This window comes from Pseudophryne corroboree, chromosome 1 (assembly GCF_028390025.1).
Source record: "Pseudophryne corroboree isolate aPseCor3 chromosome 1, aPseCor3.hap2, whole genome shotgun sequence".
NCBI lineage: Eukaryota > Metazoa > Chordata > Amphibia > Anura > Myobatrachidae > Pseudophryne > Pseudophryne corroboree.
This window is the reverse complement of record NC_086444.1, coordinates 442,397,259-442,412,651: the sequence shown is the minus strand read 5'-3', so window position 1 is coordinate 442,412,651 and position 15,393 is coordinate 442,397,259. Positions and strand designations below refer to the sequence as shown.

The window sequence follows — 15,393 nt, the reverse complement described above, 5'->3', positions numbered from 1 at the left end:
GAAAACCGAAAGAGCCACTGGTCAAATGCGTTGAGGTACTCACTAGATGTTGCCAGAGGCAGAATAAATATGCTAGATGAAAGTGACAAGGAGCCGACACGGCGTCTACGATTGCCACAAGAGGATTCCCGAAACGATCACAGTACCAATGAAGCCCTGAGGTCTATGTCGGCTAGTTATAGACACACCAAAGCCAGAAATCCCTGTTGATTTCACATACTTTAAGGAAGAACAGCCTGAAGATTCAGGAAATCTGCTTCCCAGTTGCCCATTCTGGAACTGGAGATGACAGACACTGCCGGGATCCAAAATTCCGCCCTCTGCATATGTTAGATACTGTTCCGATGTCTCTCCAGCTACAAGTGTCACAGAACAATTGATATAGGTCACAGTGGAAAGACCCTGTAGAAGACATTGAGCTGGAGTCAAGGCGTTGTAGATCGCCCGTAGATTGGAAGTGATATTTCCACTTCGGACATCAGTTTCATAGAAAACGCCAGAGTTGAAACCAAAAAACCGTAATGTCTGAAACTTTTGACTGTGGTTATGACCCTCCATGTCGAGACAGAATGAAGTCCTATAAGTTAGATCTGGATTGTGTAGCCCAATGAAAAGATCGACCAATGAAAATATCTTGGTATTTTAATAGAGAAACTAAACTGCTGTTTACGTAAACTCAGTCCTGCCTGAGATTAATAACATTTAATCTGAGATTGAAGAAAGCAGGCAGGAGACCGGGGGAATGGAGCCACCTATAAAATCACCACTGTCCTGCAGAGGAAGTGTATGTCTGACCCCTGAGTCTATTCTGGTCAGTAAATCCTGCACTCCGCCAACATTCGAGATACCAGGTATCGAAAAGAATACCCATGAATAACATCTTCTGCGAAGGAAGAAATCCAGAACTAAGGTCCGTTGTAGAAAAAAAAAAAGTGCATGAGACAGCTGCTTTTTTTTTTTTTTTTTTTTAACAACTGACCCAAAATGGTAGCGATGCCCAGATGACGGAAAAAGGATTGGACTGAATACTCCTGTTAGATAGCGAACAGACTGCAATGATTAGAGCCCGTCTAAGATGGGCACTAAAGATTCTTGCTTGGTACGTGTTCCCCAAGATTCAGAATATATGTTTGTGATACAAATTCAGTACATCCAATGGATCAGTGGACTCTGAGAAAGCTGGTGTCCTCCCCACTGGGAACCAGACTGTCCGACTCCGTGGCCCCTGCAGAGGGCACATTGGAAGTCCGTGTTCTAGGCATACAAATGCCTCCCAAAAGAATACCCATTTTTTTGACATAGGTTAAAATACCCATTTCTCAGCTATTATCCTCAGGATGAGAACCCACGACCTGTTATACCGCAGGCATACACCTTACTGATAGAGTTATTTGCTCCCGCCTGCAAAGTACGCTTTAATTTGGAAGCAGAATTTTACGATTCGCAACCAAAATGAATCGAAGGGTGTCATAGCCAGGAAAAAGATGCAATAATAAATAGATAGGGAATAGAGCTTGAGAGACCAAAACAGTCAATGGATAATTTGAAAAGTATCAGCTGCCCCAAGAATGGATAACTTGCATAATGCAACCGGTTTAAAGATTCATGCATAAGCCCGGAGAGGGCGTAGGAATATTCCTGTCAGAATGAATACTAATATAATAACGGCCTCACCGTTGTCAATCTGTGGTGACTGTTAAGGTCACATACTGTACTTTAGTAAAGACAGTTGCCTTAGGCTCTCCCATGATGGATGCGTCCACTAATTATTAGTGGAACCTTCATTAGATCAGTGTCTTCATCAGCGAAAGGATAAAGAAATACTGTCTCTAATACTGAGAACACCGAAATTGAACCGAAAACAGTATGTATTAGAGACAGACACATTTCCCTGGAAATATAAACTATTTCATCAGGTGTGTAGTCAGACTTCCATCAACATTCTCTCACGTGAAGGAAGAGGTGGAAACCAAGAAATTCAGTAGATTATTTCTTATTTCTAGCCTGAAGGATCCTCACTGACAGGATTTATCTCACCATTTTCTGTAGATGAAGCCTCAAAAACGCCTCTGAAGTAAAGGAGCTATATTGTCTGTATATTTGTCCAGCCATTTGGCAAATCATAAGTACATAGTGTACAAGAAATAGAAATAGTGTGTCCTTGTTTTGAAAGGTGCACCGGTCCCGGAGGTACTGCAATACCGAGTCAATGCGTGGAGTGGACGGAGCAATCTCTTCTTCCATTTTCCTGTTCTAAACATATATTTAATACATGGCCCCCACATAGGGAACGTATCAGATATTAAACTGATAAGAACAGATACTACACTTGATCCTAGCCAAAAGGTCAAGTAGTGATCTTTTTACCAAGACTAGCGGCTAAGTAGTAAACAGAGTACCAGACCCATTACATTGACATAGTGTAAGGAAAAATATACTCAAAGAATACCGGTATTTGTGGACCGGTCCTGGAACCCCCATCCCTGCAAGTGCAGGGAATATATATATATATATACATATATAACTTCACACAGTTAGGGGCATACACTGAACTGGAGGGAGGCAGGTTCAGGGGAAATTTAAGGAAAATATTTCCTCACAGAAGGGGTAGTGAACAAGTGGAACAGCCTCCCATGAGAGGCGGCAGAGGCCAAGACTGTAGAGCAATTTAAACCTGCTTGGTATATTCATATACTTCTATGTAAACAAGCTCATGGCTTCAGTGCTGTGAGGCAGCAATGCTAACCACTACTCCATCTGTATTATTCTGGATTGAGATGTGTCTGGCCCACAGAGGCATAAACTGATCCCTGGAACCTCCCGGCTGCTCTGCAACTGGTGTCCTGGAGCATGGGGTACCTGTGTCCGTGCTACCTTTAGGAAGTCTGGAGCCACATTGTGCAATTTAATGTATATGGGAATCAAACCTGTGTTTAGTCTATCTTACTAATACACAGCATTAGCCCACAAAGCTATTGGAGCTCCTGTGCAGTAAACTACTGAACTTGTCGTTCCTTTAGGAGATTTGCTGTTTACAACCATGGAATATACAATGCCACAATCAATCATAGCACACAATAATGTCTCATAACTCTGTGCTGTGGTCCAGCTCTACAGACTGAGCTATAACGCTCCTTTTATAACATGATGTAAACAACTGTTGTCAATTTAGAATAGCACAACACTAGTTAAGAAAAAATCCCCGCCTGTGTAATCAACAGGGTGAGGTAAAAATAACTCTATTACAGTGAGATTACCGAAATATATGTACTAAAGGATCACTAAAGAGCACTAAAGAATCCCTTAGAATAAACGAGCTCCAGAGCATATGAAAGGGCTGTGTTATACTTGCTGTTTTTGCTGCTCTCCGCCTGTACTAACAGGGTGAGACGCTGTGTTATGTGCAGCGCAGTATCCCCCGCTGACCTGACGGATGGTCTCTTGCAGAGATAGAAGATGGCGCCTATAGCTGAGTCCTGCCCCCACAGAGTGAGGACGGCGGCGGTAAGACGCTGTTGGGCGGGAGAACGGGGCGCGAACACAACATCCTCCTGCGTCCCGCCGCGGTACAGCCTCCCCACCCCCGCAACTGAGCTCCGTAAAATCATTGAAATGACTACCGCTGCTGTCTGACAAGACGCGGCTTCCATGAAATGAGCGGCGGAAGCGGGACTGAACCGCTCCGTCCGCTCTGAGCAGGGAGGGGGGTCCGCATACACCAGCGCTGCACAATAATAAATACAATTATTATAAATACCATATATGCAATAACAGCCCAACGCTGCCCAGGCAGGTTGTGGCTGTCTTACCAGTACAGTGCCTCCTAGGAAATCCATCCTGCATCAAGTAAGCCCCAGTGACTAAGAGTATGGTGGCTTCTTAGAGGCTCTGGGGAGTGGGAGACACATAACTAACTAACCCCACTCCTAGTATACGTGTCTCCTGTAAACAGGGACTAAGCACACATAAGTAAAATCAAAATAAACAACAGAAACCTAACTAAAATCTACAGTGAAGGAATCTGTGCCTGTACTCCTCAGGCACAAAACTAAAAACTGAGGTAATCTGCTGAGCAGGAAGGAGATGGGAGGGGTTAGAGGGGGGAGGGGTTAGTTTTTTATAGGTTCTGTGCCAAACGCCCAATCCCACACACTCTAACCCATTAGTAAGCGTCCCCCAGATGGATGAAAGAGAAAAGGAAAGTATTATGTTGATATTGTTCATTAGTGCCCTCTGACACCATTTTAGCTTTGTTTATTTATTTGGTCTATACTAACAAGGGACCATCCTAGAGGTGCTGCTTAACCATATTGACACAAGATAAGGATATTTTTTGTATTGTATATGCTTTCTATGACTGGTACTCCAATTTTATATAACAGCTCCTCAGGTACTTTGCCATAAATGAACCACCCACAGCTTACCAGTATACATGTGCATTGACAGCACTCCATAGAACTTATACTATTAAAGAAAGTGTTTAACCATAACCATGCCCTCATGTCCACAACTTCATGTCCACAATTCCTTTTGGTATGTGCTTACCACTTCCATTTAAAACTATATATATATATACTAGTGATGAGCGGGTTCGGTTTCTCGGAAACCGAACCCCCCTGAACTTCACTCTTTTTACACGGGTCCGAGCCATACTTGGATTCTCCTGTATGGCTCGGGTAACCCGAGCGCGCCCGAACGTCATCATCCCGCTGTCGGATTCTCGCGAGATTCGGATTCTATATAAGCATCCGCGCGTCGCCGCCATTTTCACTCGTGCATTGCAAATGTTAGGGAGAGGACGTGGCTGGCGTCCTCTCCGTTATTGTTGAATTTGATTGTGCATTATTGCTTAATTAATTGTGGGGAGGACTGGGGAGCAGCTGTATAATATAGGAGGAGTACAGTGCAGAGTTTTGCTGATCAGTGACCACCAGTTTTATCCGTTCTCTGCCTGAAAAAAACGCTCCATATCTGTGCTCAGTGTGCTGCATATATATCTGTGCTCACACTGCTTAATTGTGGGGACTGGGGAGCAACTGTATTATATAGCAGGAGTACAGTGCAGAGTTTTGCTGACAGTGACCACCAGTATACGTTGTCTGCCTGAAAAACACTCCATATCTGTGCTCAGTGTGCTGCTTTATTGTGGGGACTGGGGACCACCAGTATAATTAATATTATATAGGAGGAGTACAGTGCAGAGTTTTGCTGACAGTGACCACCATTATACGTTGTCTGCCTGAAAAACACTCCATATCTGTGCTCAGTGTGCTACTTTATTGTGGGGACTGGGGAGTCGGGACCACCAGTATAATATTATATAGGAGGAGTATAGTGCAGAGTTTTGCTGACACAGTGACCACCAGTATACTATATATAGCAGTACGGTACGGAAGGCCACTGCTGTACCTACCTCTGTGTCGTCATTAAGTATACTATCCATCTATATTCTATACCTGTGGTGCATTTTAGTTTTGCAGTTTGCTGACACAGTGACCACCAGTATACTATATATAGCAGTACGGTACGGAAGGCCACTGCTGTACCTACCTCTGTGTCGTCATTAAGTATACTATCCATCTACATTCTATATCTGTGGTGCATTTTAGTTGTGCGCAGTATATATAGTAGTAGGCCATTGCTATTGATACTGGCATATAATTCCACACATTAAAATATGGAGAACAAAAATGTGGAGGTTAAAATAGGGAAAGATCAAGATCCACTTCCACCTCGTGCTGAAGCTGCTGCCACTAGTCATGGCCGAGACAATAAAATGCCATCAACGTCGTCTGCCAAGGCCGATGCCCAATGTCATAGTAGAGACCATGTAAAATCCAAAAAACAAAAGTTCAGTAAAATGACCCAAAAATCAAAATTAAAAGCGTCTGAGGATAAGCGTAAACTTGCCAATATGCCATTTATGACACGGAGTGGCAAGGAACGGCTGAGGCCCTGGCCTATGTTCATGGCTAGTGGTTCAGCTTCACATGAGGATGGAAGCACTCATCCTCTCGCTAGAAAAATGAAAAGACTTAAGCTGGAAAAAGCACAGCAAAGAACTGTGCGTTCTTCTAAATCACAAATCGCCAAGGAGAGTCCAATTGTGTCGGTTGCAATGCCTGACCTTCCCAACACTGGACGGGAAGAGCTTGCGCCTTCCACCATTTGCACGCCCCCTGCAAGTGCTGGAAGGAGCATCCGCAGTCCAGTTCCTGATAGTCAAATTGAAGATGTCACTGTTGAAGTACACCAGGATGAGGATATGGGTGTTGCTGGCGCTGGGGAGGAAATTGACAAGGAGGATTCTGATGGTGAGGTGGTTTGTTTAAGTCAGGCACCCGGGGAGACACCTGTTGTCCATGGGACGAATATGGCCATTGATATGCCTGGTCAAAATACTAAAAAAAAATCAGCTCTTTGGTGTGGAATTATTTCAACACAAATGCGGACAACAGGTGTCAAGCCGTGTGTTGCCTTTGTCAAGCTGTAATAAGTAGGGGTAAGGACAATAACCACCTAGGAACATCCTCCCTTATACGTCACCTGCAGCGCATTCATCATAAGTCAGTGACAAGTTCAAAAACTTTGGGTGACAGCGGAAGTAGTCCACTGACCAATAAATCCCTTCCTCTTGTAACCAAGCTCCTGCAAACCACACCACCAACTCCCTCAGTGTCAATTTCCTCCTTACCCAGGAAAGCCAATAGTCCTGCAGGCCATGTCACTGGCAAGTCTGACGAGTCCTCTCCTGCCTGGGATTCCTCCGATGCATCCTTGAGTGTAACACCTACTGCTGCTGGCGCTGCTGTTGTTGCTGCTGGGAGTCGATCGTCATTCCAGAGGGGAAGTCGGAAGACCACTTGTACTACTTCCAGTAAGCAATTGACTGTCCAACAGTCCTTTGTGAGGAAGATGAAATATCACAGCAGTCATCCTGCTGCAAAGCAGATAACTCAGGCCTTGGCAGCCTGGGCGGTGAGAAACGTGGTTCCGGTATCCACCGTTAATTCAGAGGCAACTAGAGACTTGATTGAGGTACTGTGTCCCCGGTACCAAATACCATCTAGGTTCCATTTCTCTAGGTAGGCGATACCGAAAATGTACACAGACCTCAGAAAAAGACTCACCAGTGTCCTAAAAAATGCAGTTGTACCCAGTGTCCACTTAACCACGTACATGTGGACAAGTGGAGCAGGGCAGACTCAGGACTATATGACTGTGACAGCCCACTGGGTAGATGTATTGCCTCCCGCAGCAAGAACAGCAGCGGCGGCACCAGTAGCAGCATCTCGCAAACGCCAACTCGTTCCTAGGCAGGCTACGCTTTGTATCACCGCTTTCCAGAAGAGGCACACAGCTGACAACCTCTTACGGAAACTGAGGAAGATCATTGCAGAATGGCTTACCCCAATTGGTCTCTCCTGGGGATTTGTGACATCGGACAATGCCAGCAATATTGTGCGTGCATTACATCTGGGCAAATTCCAGCACGTCCCATGTTTTGCACATACATTAAATTTGGTGGTGCAGAATCATTTAAAAAACGACAGCGGCATGCAAGAGATGCTGTCGGTGGCCCGAAGAATTGCAGGCCACTTTCGGCATTCAGCCACCGCATATAGAAGACTGGAGCACCACCAAACAATCCTGAACCTGCCCTGCCATTATCTGAAGCAAGAGGTGGTAACGAGGTGGAATTCAACCCTCTATATGCTTCAGAGGATGGAGGAGCAGCAAAAGGCCATTCAAGCCTATACATCTGGCCACGATATAGGCAAAGGACGGGGAATGCACCTGACTCAAGCACAGTGGAGAATGATTTCAACGTTGTGCAAGGTTCTGCAACCCTTTGAACTTGCCACACGTGAAGTCAGTTCAGACACTGCCAGCCTGAGTCAGGTCATTCCCCTCATCAGGCTTTTGCAGAAGAAGCTGGAGACATTGAAGGATGAGCTAAAACAGAGCGATTCCGGGGCGTGGTCTAGCTGCTGAAGGAGGCAGCTGTGTTTTCATAGAGCTCCCGGGACCAGCTGCCAATAATATATATATATCATTCCCAGAACCCTCTCATCCGCCCCAATACATCTCCTGCCCCTCTTGTGGCCCCTGCTGATCCCCCCCGAGGTGCCGCGGAATCGGGGAGCAGTTTTCACTGCTCCTGCGGGTTGCGGCCTACGGGGATCACCGAAGCCGGGGCGTCAGGTATTCTCTTACGCCGGAGATAGTTCCGGGACCCACAGCTCGGGCCGCGGACGTCTTCTGGAGCTTTGTTCTCTTCACCTCCGCTAGCCGCTGACCGCGGCTAGAAGTATCTCCCGGCTGCCGGCTGTTTGCAGCACGCTTCCGCCCGACGGTGACCCTGAGACAAGCCGCGCGGGCGCCCGGCGGCCATCTTAATTTCGTCAGAGGTACTGGCTGTATCTCTCTCCTGCTGGGCCTCCAGAAATAAATGCACCAGTGATCTGGTGTGACCAGGCGAAGGTAGGGAGAGGGGTACATATATAAGGCTGGGTCACACAGACCTTTTAGCTATATACCACTGGCCAAAGTGCCCCCCCCCCATCCACCCATCCATCCATCCCTCCACTCATTCAAGTACCTGCACCAGCCGGTTCCCCGTTCAGTGGTCTCCACACAACCTGCCACCCGCTGCCGCCATTTATCTATAACACCGTGAAGCGGTGGTGTGGCAGAGTATTTTCTAACACATAGTGTCCCGCAGAGACACCTCAATCAGACCAAGTCGGATGTCCTGCCACTGTGAGTTGACATATGGTGCTCTAGCTATGCGTCTGCCTGCCTGATGCTGCCCTAAGACCACGTGGGGGCTCTTGCACGGTGACGACCCACATGCTTCATACTGCCGAAGATATGTGAAAGTGTAACTATATACTGCTTTACTTGAAGACCGATCTCATGGTGAGAGGGATAAAGAAAAAAAAGGCCAAGACCAAGCCGGACGCGATCCCATCCCCTGCGAACCGACATTCGTCAGACCTGCGTCAGTTCTTAACTACTCCAACCTCACTTCCCGCTACTTCCTCTACTGTCCCGACCTCTCCGAATCTGCACGGACCGGTGGTCGACATTACATCCTCTGAGACTCCGTTGCCCCCACAGGCCCTCTCTCTGTCTGCGGAGATAAGCGAGATATTGTCTCATGTAATGACACTCCCCACGAAACATGATTTCTCAGCCTTGGAGACTCGCTTGCTTTCCATCATCACTCAGGAAGTGACAGCGCTCCGACAAGATATGTCCCAAGTTGCGGCCCGTGTCGATGTCCTGGAACGCCACGAATCGTCTAATGTGGATTCTCTGACTAAATTTCGGGAGGTGCTATCTCATCAACGGGACGATATCTCATTTCTAAAATCACGTATTGAGGATATGGATAATCGTGGCCGGCGAAATAATATCAGAGTCAGGGCTTACCTGAGAGCATTCAACAGGCTGACTTGACAGCGGCCTTAACCACGATATTTGGAGAACTTATTGACCTGGATCCGAACAAGGACATCATATTTTATAGAGCTCACCGAGCCCTCCGTCCCCGCGGCTTGCCCTCTGACAGACCACGGGACGTGATTTGCAGGCTCCATTATTATGTCCAAAAAGAGGAAATAATGAGGTCGGCCCGTCAGCTGGATAGCATTGACTTTCAAGGGGACAAGATTCAGATATTTCCTGACCTTGCCTGGTCGACCCTACAACAACGTCGAGCCTTGAAGCCTCTTACAGACTCTCTCAGGAAACTCGAGCTGAAATATAGATGGGGCTTCCCTTTCTCCCTCCAGGTTTCTCATGGTGGCAAAGTCGCGAGTCTCTCTAGACCTTCGGACTTACAGGCCTTCTTCACGACCTTGGGAATTCCTCCGGTACCGTTTCCAGATTGGGACGCCTTTCACCACCTACCAGACCTACCGGTTGTGCTCCCTCCAGACGACGCGTGGCAGCAAGTATGTTCCCCACGGACACGGGGAACCACTCCGGGTTCACGTTCTTCAAAGCCTCCCTGAATGAGATGTCTCATCCCGAGCGGACGTGAATTCTCTTGCTACCCATGTTATGCACTGAGTTCTTTCTCTCAAATAGTGCTCTGTGTTGCTCACACGTGAGATCGGTTCCTGTAACTTTGTAACAGTTTATAGTTGTTATGGTTTCATAAATAAGAGATGAGGCATCATCGACATGTTATTTTGGAATTTTTTTTTTTTCATGCTGTATATATTATGTTGATGACGATGCTCATATACACAATTGATCAGCCTGTATGAAACCGGGTTTGATAGCTTAAAGATTATATATACACTTTTATATAAGCTTTCATATTTTTATTTTTTGTTTCACCTGTGCCTTTGTGCACATCTCGGTAATACTATATATTTGTTTAGATTCTATTTTGTGGATGGTCGCTGTCCTGGGCCCCCCGTAGGACCCCACTATGCTGCATCCCCTGTCTCTTTGGACTGGGAGTCGGCAGGATTCCGCTCCTGTCCTTTTTGCAGCAGTTCTTTTTGTAGTATTATCATCTCTGTTTAATGTCAAAGTACTTTACGGCGTGGTTTCCCACGCTGCATCTTTTTTTCTTCTTTTCTCTACTTTCTCTTTTTTTCTATTTCCTTCCCTTGCAGCTCTTCCTTCCCCTCCCTCAGTGTCTGACGTAGGGAAGACTTTTGCGAAGCATTTAGGCCCGCCTGACAATGGGGGTGAATGATCTACATTTAACTACCCTTAACGTCAAAGGGTTAAATGTTCCTGAGAAACGGTCTAAACTTCTTAAATGGCTTAGAGATGAGATAGTTGACGTTTGCTTTTATTCAGGAAACACATTTCAAGATGGGACACGTGCCGTCCCTAAAATGTCACTATTATCCTCATGTTTTCCTGTCTAATCATTCTGCTGGTAAGACATTAGGCGTGGCTATATTACTGGCTCGCCACCTGCCTGTCCTTAATGTTGCTTCCCATAGAACAGCTGAGGGTAGGGGGTTGCTGGTGAAATGCGACATACATGGTCAACGGTTTTCTTTCTTGAATATATACGCTCCCAACGCTAAACAACCTTCCTTTTTGTCCTCAATTCTAGATAATGCGGAACCTCTCCTGGAGGGGGTGGTGGTGATGGGAGGTGACCTAAATTGGACCCTAGATCCCAGCCAGGACAATTCTAAAAAGATCTCCTGCAGGCCGGAGAGGGAGCATAGGGGAATGAGGCGCGCCCTGCTCGACCACCAGCTGATTGACACATGGAGAATGACACATCCTATTGAGATAGATTACTCCTTTTTCTCACACCCACATCAGACATATTCCAGAATTGATTACTTGTTTCTGAGCCACCGGCACTTACACCTCCTTTCTGATGCCTCTATAGGACAGATTGTGTGGTCAGATCATGCCCCAGTTAACCTCACTTTACGCTTGCCCCCCAGTGCACATCGCCAATGGTCCTGGCGTTTTAACGACACTTTTTTGCAGGACGCAGACTGTCGGTCTCGAATCGACAACGCTTTAGATTCTTACATCTGTACCAATGACTTAGATGACATTTCTAAAGTCTCAGTTTGGGAAGCACACAAATGTGTCATTAGGGGGGTTTGTGTCCAGTTAGGATCCTTCCGCAAAAAACAGAGAGAGAAACTTCGGGGTGATTTATTGTCTAAAATACAATCTCTTGAGCTTCTACACAAGAAATCCCAAACCCCACAACATTATGCTGATCTCGAAGCTGCAAGGGCAGATCTGAATAAGCTACTCTCTGATAGAGTCAAGTTTTCTTATCGGAAGTGCCGTAGCAGATACTACCAATGGGGCAACAAACCTGGGAAATTACTGGCCAAAGCCCTTAGAGAGCAACGCGCTCTTACTTTTATTCACACAATTAAAAATAGTCACGGTCAGCCCCTACATGAGACACCTCACATCGCTAGGGCCTTTAGGGCATATTATTCCACTCTGTATAACCTTTCTGGTCCGACCGGAAGACCTGACAAGTTGTCCCATCAAACAGCCATAGCTGACTATTTACAGGCCTTAGACTTCCCCACGCTATCCATAAAAGAGGGGGAAGATCTAGATGCCCCTTTTTCCACTGAGGAGGTTCAGAAAGTTATTGAATCTTCTCCCAACGGCAAGAGTCCCGGCCCTGATGGATATACCATTGCTTATTATAAAGCTTTTAAAGAGAAATTAGTCCCTTTACTCACTAGAGCCTTTAATACTATATCAGAACAATCGCCTTTCTCCCCACAATCTCTAGAAGCCCATATTGCAGTTCTACCCAAGGAGGGTAAAGACCCTAGTCTTTGCTCCAGTTATCGGCCAATTTCACTATTAAATATAGACATAAAACTTTTTGCCAAACTGATTGCAAACCGCCTTAAATTATTATTACCTGGTCTGATACATGGAGATCAAGCTGGATTTGTTTTGGGCCGAGAGGCTAGAGATAACACCTCTAAAGTACTCAGCATGATTCACGATGCCGGCCGGCTTTCATCCCCATCAATCATATTGTCGACCGATGCTGAAAAAGCATTTGACAGAGTGGACTGGGACTTTCTGGCTGGTATACTGAAGCATCTTGGGCTCGGTGGCGCCTGTCTTCACAGAATCCTATCTCTTTATACTTCCCCGTCCGCCAAAATTAGGATTAATGGCTCCCTTTCCGATTCCTTTCCTATTTCCAATGGCACACGTCAGGGCTGCCCACTATCTCCATTGCTCTTTGTCCTTTGCATGGAAACATTAGCTCGAAGCATTAGGGCTAACCCGAATATCTCGGGTTTGCTGGTGAAGGGGACTGAATACAAACTGGCTTTATATGCTGACGATTTACTCGCTATAATCTCAAAACCGGTCACTTCTTTGCCGAACCTGATGGTAGAATTTGAGAAGTTTGGAGCCCTCTCCAACTTCAAAATAAATTATTCCAAATCTATTGCCATGAATTTAACTACTCCTCCTGATATAGTAGAGGGTCTGAAACATGCCTTCCCCTTTACCTGGCATGATCACAAATTAAAATATTTGGGGGTGTTACTGACCAACGATTTATCTAAATTATTCTCCCTAAATTTTAACCCCTTATTGGCTAGGCTTCGCCTAGACTTCCAGAAATGGAAGAAACTAAGACTGTCTTGGTTTGGCAGGATTAACGTTGTCAAAATGAATGCCCTCCCTAGGATACTATTCTTTCTCCAGACCCTCCCGATACACATCCCCCTACTTTGGCTCCGAGACGTCCAGAATCTTATCCGCGCGTTTGTTTGGGGACGTAAGACACCTAGGTTTAAACATGACATTTTATTTAGGAGAAAACATCAAGGGGGGGCAACAACTCCCACATATTTCTAACTACTACCACGCAGTACATTTGAATAGGATTCTGGAATGGACGCGTGCTAAAGACCGCAAACAATGGGTCCTGCTAGAGGAGGGCTGTCTTCAACATTATATTGAAATAGCACCTTGGCTTCCTACCCTTCCGAAGGTCACACACCCCACGGTCTCCCCCACGCTTAAATTATGGGCCACGCTGAGATCTCAGAGCCATATATCTTCCAAATGGTCCCCCCTAACCTCCCTTCTCCATAACTCTGAATTTACTCCAGGTCTTCACGGGACAGCTTTTGCTCCATTGGCGGAAGCCGGGATTTTTAGAGTCGGTCAGCTGGTGAGCTCGGGTAGGGTGCGCTCCTTTTCAGATGTTCAGTCTTCTTGGAACCTACATAGTACTGAGTTTTGGAGGTTCCGGCAGGTTCATCATTTCATATCATCTTCTAAGAACCTCTCTGACATAACTAGGGATCTCACTGGGTTTGAAAGACTATGTACTTCTCCTAGTTCTCCCACACATACTATCTCACAAATCTATGCGCTTATCATGGAAAACTTTTTCCCGCAACCTCCTACCTTCATGGCTTCCTGGGAGAGAGAACTGGCAGGGTTACCCACGCAGATCAACTGGGATTCCGTATTCAACAACGCCCAGGCGAGTTCTCTATGCTTATCGACATTAGAGACCCTCTATAAACTTATATATAGGTGGTATAGGACTCCTATTGTTCTCAATAAAATGTTTCCCTCTCTCTCGAATCAGTGTTGGAGATGCAAGAATGCCCCAGGGAGTTTTATACACATTTGGTGGGACTGCCCTCTTATAACTCCATTTTGGGCAGAGGTATTTAAGTGTTCCGAACAGATAGTGGGAGATGAGATTCCGAAAGATCCTGGTCTTTGGCTCCTCAATCACACCTCCGCAGAAACACACTCCTACAAACACTCCCTGTTGAGACACCTTAGCAACGCAGCAAAAGCGGTTGTTCCAATTCTTTGGAGATCCATCTCACCACCCTCGATTAAATTATGGTTCACAAAGATTGATTACTTTTTAGATATGGAAGACCTTGTCTACTTCTCATCTGGGAAAACCGTCAACTTTACAGCTATCTGGTTTCCCTGGTACGATTTTAAGGACACACCTTTGTATCGGTCCTACATGGTGACATAACCCCCCTCTTATTCATATTCATACTTATATTCAAATTCATATTTCGATTATGATATCTTTATAATATGTCTCAGACCCTCATTTGGTGGAGTTTGGTGGAGACCCCCCCCCCCGTCCCCCAAACAACCCGTCCTTACTGCGCAGACACTCACACCTGACTCTACCTATTCTAAATTTCCCCCTCCTTTCTTTCTTCTTTCTTTTCTTCTTTCTTTTTCTCCTCTTTCCTAATTTCTTATGCTGTTTTGTTAAAATGTTCCTCTTTTATAAATTTTGATGTTGTAAGCGAAGCAGACAAGTTATTTTTATACTTTGGACGCTCTATGTGTAGTGTGCTGATATGTGATGTCTTTGTCCTCCCCTTTTCTGGAAAAGTATTGCTGTAATGTTTTGTCTGCTGCTTTAATTAATAAAAAACAGTTTACACAAAAAAAACAGCGATTCCGCTAGGCATGTGGGACTTGTGGATGGAGCCCTTCATTTGCTTAACCAGGATTCATGGGTGGTCAATCTGTTGAAATCAGAGCACTACATTTTGGCCACTGTGCTCGATCCTAGATTTAAAACCTACGTTGGATCTCTCTTTCCGGCAGACACAAGTCTGCAGAGGTTCAAAGACCTGCTGGTGAGAAAATTGTCAAGTCAAGCGGAACGTGACCCGTCAACATCTCCTCCTTCACATTCTCCCGCAACTGGGGGTGCGAGGAAAAGGCTAAGAATTCCGAGCCCACCCGCTGGCGGTGATGCAGGGCAGTCTGGAGCGAGTGCTGACATCTGGTCCGGACTGAAGGACCTGCCAACGATTACTGACATGTCGTCTACTGTCACTGCATATGATTCTCTCACCATTGAAAGAATGGTGGAGGATTATATGA

The 15,393-nt window shown here is 45.9% G+C and overlaps 1 non-coding gene across 1 annotated transcript; it reads right to left on the bottom strand.

Moving 5' to 3' along the window:
* Positions 1-2,168: 2,168 nt before the first annotated feature.
* On the bottom strand, positions 2,169-2,359 carry LOC134960056 (U2 spliceosomal RNA). Its single transcript, XR_010187693.1, has one exon. It is a non-coding gene; the product is annotated as a U2 spliceosomal RNA (small nuclear RNA).
* Positions 2,360-15,393: the final 13,034 nt, after the last annotated feature.